General features: G+C 38.7%; 1 non-coding gene across 1 annotated transcript; it reads left to right on the top strand.

Moving 5' to 3' along the window:
- Positions 1–285: 285 nt before the first annotated feature.
- On the top strand, positions 286–389 carry LOC113314585. Its single transcript, XR_003342473.1, has one exon. It is a non-coding gene; the product is annotated as a small nucleolar RNA R71 (small nucleolar RNA).
- Positions 390–10,887: the final 10,498 nt, after the last annotated feature.

Genomic DNA, 10,887 nt, shown 5'->3' with positions numbered 1-10,887 from the left:
TCAACTCATGTTCCTCTAGATTAGGTTCATATTCAATATCATACACATGAGAAGGACTAGACATGCTATTTCCAAAGTTCAATTCATTACCACCAATATCATGTGACAGTGTCTCAGTTTCCCTAATGGACTCCCAGTGACGGGTTTTCTCTGCAATCTCAGCTAAAAATTCCATCATCATCCACAGTTTTATCAAGAAATTCACCATTACACATACGCTCAACCATGGCTCGAGATTTAAAGTCTAGTCCCTCATAGAGGATAGCGACAAGTCTCCACTTCTCAAATCCATGGTGTGGACATTCGCTCAACAAATCATTAAAACGTTCAAAATAGTCAAAAACAGTTTCCTCATCCAACTGGACAAAACAATTGATATTTTGACGAATAGCGATGGTCCTATGATGTGGAAAAAATCTTTGGAAAAATTGATTAGTGAGTTGTTCCCAAGTGGTGATTGATTGTGGTCTCAAACCGTAAAACCATGTTTTGGCCCTTTCCTTTAGAGAAAATGTAAACAAACGCAATTTCAGAGAGTCTTCGGACATATGATCAGGTTGCATAGTCCGACAAATTTGTTCAAACTCTCTTACATGAGTATAGGGGTTCTCAGAATCGAACCCTCGAAATATAGGAAGTATTTGTATCATGCTTGCATTTATTTTAAAAGGGGTATTGGTTTGAGGTAATACAATACATGATAATGGAATTTTTATTGTGGGATACATGTATTCATGGAGAGCACTAGGTTGGCCCATATTGAAAAGACACAAAGCCCACTATTGGGTTTTAATGGGTTTGGATTTTTGGGAAAAATATTTGGTTTTAATGGGTTTGGATTTTTGGGAAAATTTTGGTTTTTGAAATAAGGAGCAAATTTTTTTTTTTTTTTTTTTTTTTTTTTTGGTTTTTTAAAATTTGGGAGCAAGTTTGGTTTTAATGGGATAAAGAAGAAAAATTTGGTTGTTAAAATGGGAGCAAGTAAAATTTGGTTTTTGAATGGAAGAAAAGTAAAAATTTTGGTTTTTTTTTTTTTTTTTTTTTAAGGTAGAAAATAAAATTTGGTTTTTTAATGGGAGCAAGCCCACTGTTTGGTTTTGTGTTTGCTTTGGCTCAGCTGGTTTGAAAACGTTTGGTGAAACTGAGTCCAAAATCTCGGCCTAGAATTTGGGTACTCGGCCCACTAACGAGTTAACCTAGCGTGATCGGTTACAAGCTCAGCTGGGTTTAAAAACCCAGAATACAAAATACCAGTCCAAATTAAACAAGCTCACAAAAATTAAATACAAGCCCACAAATTAAACAAACAAGCCCACAGAAATTAATTACAAACCCAACAGAAAATAAAAAGCCCAAAAATTGGCTTTAATATTACAAGCCCACAATTAAAAATTGGAAGCCCACAATTCAGGTTCTCTTAAATGGGTTACCTTTTAAGCACAGCCCAGCTGCTCTGATATTGTTGCAAAAACCCAGTTGGGCTTTGGTTCTTTTCCTTGGTGGCGTCCCAGCAGAGGAAAAACTGGTTCAGAACAGCAGGTCCAACAGCAAATGAGGTGAAGCAGATGCAGATGCAAATGCTATGCAGTGAAATGCAAAAATAGCTAATAAAACTACTAGAGAAACAAACCGAGTCCCCGGCAGCGGCGCCAAAAACTTGGTGGGCCCGGAGATGGGTGAAAATATGAAGAGCAATGAAACGCGGGCCTACCAAGTTTTTGGCGCCGCTGCCGGGGACTCGGTTTGTTTCTCTAATAGTTTTATTAGCTAGTTTTATTAGCTAGTCCCCGGCAGCGGCGCCAAAAACTTGGTGGGCCCGGGAAAGCGTATAAAATTGAAGCGAAATAAAACGGGCCTACAGTAATACCGCAAGTGCACGGTCGTCAGTTGTAGCTCGTGCAAGTACGGGTCGATCCACAGAGACTGGGGGTGTTTGGAGTTTCTAGCTATTTGGGCTCTAAATTGCTATTGGGCTTCTAATTGTGCTTTGGGCTTAGTGGGTTTGTTTGTAATGGTGAAGTGCTTTAGGCCTTGGGCCTTTGAATGATGTTGGAATGAACTGTGAACTTGGCTTTGGATTCAGTCAAGGATCTGGGCCTTTGGAAATGTAATGAATTTGGGTTCAAGTGAACTGAACTGAGCCTTGAACTCAGTTGGCTTGTAAACCAAACAGTGGATGGATTTGGGCTTTTGGGCTTTGTTCCTGGGCTTAGCTTTTGACCTGAGAGTAACTAGGCCTTTGGAGTTAACTGTGGACTGAACTAGGCTTGTTCTGTGAGCCAAGCTCAGTTGCAGCAGCAGCAGTGGAAACCAGGTTGCAGCAGCAGTGGTGGCTTCAGCAGCAGCAGAAGCAGTGCACAGCAGCAGCAACATCAACAGCAAGTAGTAGCAGCAGCAGTGCAAAGCTGGGCCTGGCAGGAGCACAGCAAGGCTGGAGAAGTGAAGGCAACAGGAGCTGGGAGCAGCAACAGGAGAAAGAGGAAGGAAAACAGCAATGGTGACAGTGCAAGCCAAGTAATAACAAAACAGAGATAGTTGCAAACCAAGGCTACAAGCCAAGGGCAGGAGTGTGGAGATAAGCTGACAATGAAGTAAAAAAAAAGGAAAAAAAAGCAAAGCCAAGGCAATGGCTTTAGGCATTCATCTAGAGTGGGAAGAGAACCAGCTTGCTCACAGTCACTAGTGAGCACTAGTTTCTCCCCACTGCTCAATCAACTCAATGCTCTAAGGCTCTAACCTAGCATTGACACACAACAGTAAACTAATCCTAACATTTGAGAAGCTAACAGTTGACAAAACAAGAGATTCAAAACAGTGACAAAACAGGAAACAAAACCAAAGAAACCAAGGCTGTGAGCCAAGGGCAGGGAGGAGAAGAAGTAACAAAACAGTTAAGTTGCAAGTGACTGTGAAAACAAAATGTGGGTTAAACTAAGGCTTTGAATCCACCCTTGTGTCCTAGCCAAACAATGTGATCCTAGGTTGAGTTGAAAATCCTATGCATACATCTAGAATGGGAGGAAAACTAATTTGCTCACTAGTTTGCCCCTAGCATTGACTGTCTTTTGACAGAACAATCAATCACAGGCACTATGAGCATCAATCTCTTCCCATTGCTCAATCAACACACTGCACTAAGGCTCTAACCTAGCATTCCACTATCTAACAGTCCACTAAAGCTTCATCTGAGCCTCAGCTAGTGAACTCAGAACATGAGAAAACAGATAGAACAACACATGATTAACAGGAACAACACATCATTTAAACTACTAAACAGTGAATGAAAATTGCAAAAGAAGAACCCTAAAAATTAACAGTGAAATCAGCAAAGAACAAACATGAACAGAAATTGAAGAACCCTAAAAATTAACAGTGAAAATTAAAACTAAAATTAAACAGTGATTAACCCAAATTTGGGGGTATCTCGGCTAACCAAGAACACCCTTTTAACATCCTACATCACTTCCTATTTATAGTTTACAACAAAATACAAAACCCTAATTCGAAACCCTAATTTTTTTGGGGAAAATCAAATTCTCTCACCAATTTCCTGAATTGAGCTCGACCCATGCTTGTTGATGTCCCTCTGATGCTCTTCCTGCTCCAATTGATGTACTGCAACCCTAACTCGAGTTGTTTCATCAACTCCACACCTAGGTCAGAGAGATGTGGGTTTGGGGAAACGACTAGGCTAGGAAGAGAAAACTGTGGTACGTACGGGTTTTGGTAGAGGCGGAGAGGGGTGTAGTGAAGCTCGAGGAGCAGCAGTTGCAGGCTGCCATGGTCGGGTGGAAGGAGGAGATGGCAGAGTTTTCTCTGCAGACGGAGTGGAGGAGAAGAACTCGATGTTTTTGGGAGAAGGGTGTGTTTGGCGATGGGTATAGGGTGTTCGATACTTGGGTGTTAGGCGGGTTCGGCGAGGTTTGATGATCTGCGACAAGGAGCGATGGATGGGAAGATGGTAGGTGGATCCAACGGCGATACGGAGGTAAGCGTGGAGCGACCGTCGGATGAAGGGACGTAGCAAAACGGACGACCCAAGATGGAGATGGGCGTTGCGATGTAAAGCGGGGGCTTCGGAGTTTGATGTGCGATGATGGAGCGACCGTAGGATGCTGAAATGCTTCGATCTGACGGCCGAAATCCGAGACGGGCTTGGATAGTGGAAATGTGTTTGAGTAAGGGTTTTGGGCCTTGGGTATGCCAAGCCCATATCTTCTTTAAGGACAATTCTTCTTCTTCAAGCCCACTTCTAGCCTTTTGGTCTTGTGCACAACATTCTTCGCGGCTTCCTTGTGTAATTCCTCCCGGCTTTTCACTACTTTTCTGCTCTTTTCCGCTCTGCTATTCATCCAAACTTTATTTATTACCTAAAAATGCAAAATGAAGTAAGAAAAATATTTATTCTTGAAAACAATGAAAATACAGAATATGGGATAAAATGTAGAATTAATGCACAAAGGATGAGTTAAATGCCAAGAAAAATATATAGAAATATGCACTTTTTAGCACTCATCATCTATGCATTAGTTCAAGGCTGGCCAAAGCTTGAATAATGCAAACAAGCTAGTAATGCGAAAGTGAGTGTTACTATTATCAACCAAATTGGCTAAGTGAAGCAAGAATAACGCATATGAGCATATGGCACGTATTTTCATCTATTGGAAATCATGTTGGCGTGAATTTGGATTAACTAAGGCATTTTAGCAAGTTCAGATCAGGGCCATATGCAGTGGTGCATAAAGTTGGCGTAAAAGTGGCACATTATAGCTCAAGTGTTGGTTATTGGTTTTGCGAGCATGTCAATGAAGTGAGACAAGGTGGAACGGTTATAAATTGAATTTATAACCATATTATAGTGTCTACAACCATTTGGGATAGGTGTGGCGTGATTTGGCAGAAGTTGGTAAAGGCTAGTCAGTTATGCACACTTTATGCAGTTATGGAAACTACCCGTGGACATGTAGCTGTCTGTAGGATGTGCAAGCGGTTGCACATAAGTTTTGGCCTGATCCTAGTTGGTATAAATAGCTTAGAAATCAATAATGTTGGTGTTGTTCAATTGGAGAAGAACCACTGATTTGTAGAGAGAGTTAGGCATTCACCAAGAGGGTGAATGGCGTGTTTTGGTCCATGTGATGGACAAGTTTTGTAATCTTCCTTTAGTGCAATAAAATGGGTTTGTTGCAGTATTCTTTGTGTTCATTGTGTTACTGATGTTGTGAGAATTGTTCAAGTACATGGCAAAACCTCTTATGCTTATGGGGCATGAAGAGTTAGAGAGAAAGAAGAAAAGACTTCCGTTGTGCAATGCCTTATGAGGGAAGGCAGATGCGTACTTTGATGCAAGTATGCAAGGCTGAATGATTTTTGGTGAAGTTGATTCACTGAACCACAATCATTGTCGGTCATGTCCCATCGAAATTTTAGGCGATTAAATGGGCATGTGATAGCTGGTATCAGAGCTGTGTTTGGGGACACGGTTATTGATTTTTCTCTCTTTTACTCAAGTTAATGTCATTTGTTTGTCGAATTCAGTGAAGAATTGTTTGGGTTTCACTAGTATGGAGACTGGAAGAAGTTGGTCTTGTGTGGAAAGATCAATTTGAATGAACTTGAAGCTTTAAGTAGCAACAAGCCATGAAAGTTCATGACAAAGGTGTCAAAATTCCTGCCCAAAGTGTCAGACGAACGTGCAATAGTCATTGAAAACCGGGTTTGAAAAAGCGGGGGTCTAACAACACCACCCAATATTTCGCTTAGCAATCTGTATGGACTAACTCCGAAATACTTTGTTAGAGAATCAACTAGACAGTCAGACTCAATCTAGATTAAAGTATCTCAAGGAGTCAATATCTCTCACTTGTTTTGAATTACTCAAGCTAAAACAATAGTGAGTCTTTAATCAAACACAAGGAATAACTTGTACGGTACCAAAGACCAATATCAAAGGATCAATCAATATCAATCAACAACCAAAGGTTGGATTTCCAATTGATGATCTTAACGCACAACCTGTATTATTTCAATTATATAAAAAATATAATGCGGAAAAGAAATAACACATACACCAGAAGTTTTGTTAACGAGGAAACCGCAAATGCAAAAAAACTCTGGGACCTAGTCCAGATTGAATGCACACTGTATTAAGCCGCTACAGACACTAGCCTACTCCAAGCTAACTTCGGACTTGACTATAGTTGAACCCCAATCAGTCTCCCACCGATCCAAGGTACAGTTGTACTCCTACGTCTCTGATCTCAGTAGGACACTGCGCACTTGATTCCCTTAGCTGATCTCACCCACAACTAAGAGTTGCTGCAACCCAAAATCGCATACTTGATAATAAACAAATCTGTCTCACACAGAAAAGTCTATCAAAGGATAAATCTGTCTCCCACAGAAAAACCCTAGGTTTTGTTCCGTCTTAAGATATAAAATACAGGTGCACAGGAACCAATTGATAATCCGGTCTTATATTCCCGAAGAACAGCCTAGATTAATCAATCATCTCTCAACAATCCTTCTTGACTGCACAAACGGTTTGTCGAGGAATCACAAACAGTGAGACGAAGATGTTTGTGACTTCTTTATCTTGCCTATCAGAGAACTCTCACGATCTCTATCCAATCAAAGATTATACTCGTATGATAGAAGATGCAAGATCAGATCACACAACTACGATAAAAGTAGTATCAGTCTGCCTTCACAATCCCAATGAAGTCTTTAAGTCGTTAACCTGGTTTTAGAGAAGAAAACCAAAGGTTAAAGGAGAATCGACTCTAGCGAGCGCACTAGTATCACACAGACGTGTGGGGATTAGTTTTTCCCAATGTTATATGTCTCCTATATATAGCCTTCAAATCAGGGTTTTGCCTTAATTACAAAGCAATCCATATTCACCGTTAGATGAAAACTTGATTCAGATTCAAGCTAATATTTCTCAACCGTTAGATCGAAAACTTAGCTTGTCACAGACACTTGGGTAGACGTTTACTGGGTTTGTGAAAACCGTGCCCAAACGTGTACGTGTATGTTGGTTCAACATAATAACCAAAAAGGTTAACCATATGAGCATTTCATATTAACCTAAGTATTCTTCACCATAACTAGTTCAATTGACTCAAATGAACTAGTTAGAGAGTTGTTCAATTGCTATGAGATCTTATGTAACTACAGAAGACACAATTGAAACAAAGATGATTCGATTCGATGAATCGACTCATGAACTTTACAACCACGGTTTGCATAAAACATTCATTAGTAATTTAAGTTTCATGTTCAGAGCACATCTTTAGATCATAACCACTTAAGCTCACAAACAAGTTCGCGGACTTAAGTCAACCGGCAGAGTGTTCCAAACTCAACAGAAAATCTCGGCAAAGAGACTTCCGCCAGTTCGCGGACTAAACACGCAAACGAGTTTTTGGAAAATCCCAGCATAAATTCTCGGTAAGAGAACTTCCGCCAGTTCGCGGACTTGGCAAAGCCAATTCCTCCGGTTTCTCTCAATCAACAAAGTTAGAAAACTTCGGATTAAGGAATACATGGTTATTTAATCTAAACTCTCATACCAATCATTGAGACATTCTCAGAGGACGTTATATAGCCGTTATTCACAGACTGTTTCATGTCAGAGCAATTATCAATGTAATTGGAACTTTTCATGACTTTCGTCACTAGGTGAAGATAAACTTGACCAAGCGAAACGCTTTACCAACACACGATTTCGAGAAAAAGATAAGTAGTGAATACTCAGCTCGAAATGTCAAATGTGTATGATCCAGTCTATATAGCATACGACTTTTTGTCTCATAAGAAGTAGGAGATAGAATAAATAGACTTTTGAGTGATAGATAAGTTCAAGTCTCCACATACCTTTTTGTTGATGAAGTTCCACGGTTCCTTGAGTATATCTTCGTCGTTGTATGATGAATCGCCATGAAGTCCTTGAGCTCAACTACACTTTTCTATCCTAGTCCGAGACTTAGATATGTAAACTAGAAATCAAGACTCATAGTTTTGATCACTAACATTGACAAACATGCTTGATATAGAAACGCATGCGAGGTCCATCGAGCTATGCTCTAACAATCTCCCCCTTTGTCAATTTTAGTGACAAAACTATTAATACATATGGAATACAAAAAGATAAACTTTAGTGGCTCCTATTCCATAGTCTAATCTTCAACGTTCCTTGAAATCTTCGTCCTTCCAAGTACTCCAATTATCCCAAAGGTTGTAAGTTTAGCACCACCGTTGTTGAAGATCCTTAGCTATAACAATGAGAGAAATCGAGATTCTCGATCATTATTATACAATGTCATAGTATCATTATGTAACATCAAAGTCCAATTGCATCACGACTTTAACAAGAATACTATGGTGATATGTATCACTCCTCCTTAGTCAATACTCCATCTCGATCATGGAAACCACTCCCCCTTACACAATGATCCGAAAACCATATGTATTTGGAGTGTGAACAACATTATTTCTCCCCATTTTGTCAATAAAATTGGCAAAGGTAAAAGAACGGGATCATAATGAAATTTCCACAACAAACATTTCATAGACTAAAAGAAAAAAATACATACCAACTTAATTTAGATGAAATTATAAAGCCGAAGCTAAATACATTCATCAAGGAGTTTTAAGATACAAGATAACCCCTATAAATTTCCACAGCCGCACACCCCGCAAGATATTACCATTAAGCACAAGTTCAAAAGAACTCTCCCCATTTGATGTCATTCCCGAAAGAACAACAAGAGCGACCTTAATTTCGAAAGAAATGAAGGATTTTTTAATTGGACACCAAAAACCATGGAAATGATTTTCTATATCCAAAACTCAATCAAATTAATCACAAGTAAACCCATGATTAATTTAATTGGAATACGCAACTAAATCAAACCACAAAAGTGATCAATTTAATTGATTGTGCTCAACATAACAAAACTCACGGAGCTACGACTAAGATAACCACACGGAGATGACTACCTTAATTGTTCAAATACTCAACATAAGGAAAACCTTACGGAATATACGACTATATCAACCAATAGAACATGATTAGTATAGCCGTTCATGTACTCAACACAAGAACTTGTGGAATATATGAAAAACTCAACTACATTAATTACAAGAGAACCTATAATTAATCTAATTGGAATACACAACCAAACTAATCACCGAAGCAATCAATTTAATTGTCAAAAGAATTTGCTCGACAAAAGAAGACTTTCGGAGCAAATAACTAAATAACCAATCACGATGATTAATTTAGTTCAAGAATGCTCAACATATAGCCTCTCATGGAACAACCAACAAGGCCAATATTAATCGACATAGTTGTAAGGTGCTCAACATAAGATACACAATGGAGCCTTCACGATAAAACATAACAAAATTGATCAATACCGTGGATAACATACAACTATTTGCATAACGACATAATAGACTTTATCCTTGTCAAACAAAAGATTTCATCCTATTTTCCATCAAATAAATGACTGCATAGGCATAACTTTTGTAATTTTCAAAAGTCCATTCGTCCTTTCATCAATACGAATATCAATTTATGAACGACTTTACTTTTGACACAATATGGGACCTTCAAGTTCACGGACGCAAACAATACATATCCCATAAAAATATTGCAACACTTAAAAACATATTAATACTGCAATAATATCATCCTCCAAATATTTTTAGAATTTAAAAACCAATAAACCTAAAAAATAACATAAGAATATGAAAACAAAAATAGCTATGTGTAGTCACAATCTTCGCTATTCAAAGCACTAGTTATTCTTCCAACTAATCCAAAAATAAAACATACTAGGCAACAATTCTTTTGAGATTTTCATTATCATTCCCGAACTCCTTGTTATCGACAACCATCGGGACATAAGGTTCACGGAGATAAGTGTCAATACCCACGAACTGTCTTGGTTGAAGAGGTCGAATTAGGGGCCTCTGAATTTCTAAAGATTTGGACAGGAACGTCTTTATTTCATAAATCTCCCTTCTTATTTCCTTTAACTCATCAAGAACATCGGAAAACTTCTGAGAGTTAGAAGGAACAACCCTGGGTTTTCTTGTATTCCTTCTTTTTCTTTTCAGGGACTTAGAAATATGAGATTTCTCTTTTTCCTTGATTGAAGACTTAACAATCATGTTGACATCCTTTCCATCTGACGACATAGTGCTTTCAGAACAGTTATGAACAACTGGATTTGTGTGATGGAATCACTTAACTCAACAAGCAGTCTTATAAAGGATGTCAAAAGGAAAAAGGAATGTAGGGTTCGAAACCTATTGACAGGTTCGTATACGCCCAACTCTAAAACCCTATAAAGAGTAGAATTATCGATAATAACCCTTTCTTTTATTTGATAAACAAAAAAATAACAAATCTAAGAAAAGAAGGAAAAACTTTTTCTGAATCCTGGATCAGCACTCAATCTTGTCTCTTTTCAAACAGGCACATGAGACAAGATTTTTCCAACAACACAATCAAGTTGTGTTGCGATGAACAACAATTTATCCATCTTTTTCCTCATGGGAGGAATCCTCTGATCTCTGTCTATCAAAACGATTTGACCATATTTTCTTTTCAAATGGTCTTATTCTATCCTTGGAAACCAACTTATTAGACGAAGATAAGATCCTACATACCTCGACGGTCTTCTGAGCAAGTTTCAGCTTCCTTGTTAATCGATCCGCTCTTCGTTGAAGTTTTATGGCGTGCCTTATTTGGTGCTTGTATTTGTAACACCTTGATAGTTCGTGTCCCTTCATCGAACAAAACGAGCACGTCAATCTTGGATAGTATTCATGCATCTGAGATGTGCAAGCAGGTAGACATACTGTTGATCCTGA

Source organism: Papaver somniferum, chromosome 9, assembly GCF_003573695.1.
Source record: "Papaver somniferum cultivar HN1 chromosome 9, ASM357369v1, whole genome shotgun sequence".
Lineage (NCBI taxonomy): Eukaryota > Viridiplantae > Streptophyta > Magnoliopsida > Ranunculales > Papaveraceae > Papaver > Papaver somniferum.
This window is presented reverse-complemented; position numbering and strand designations above follow the sequence as displayed.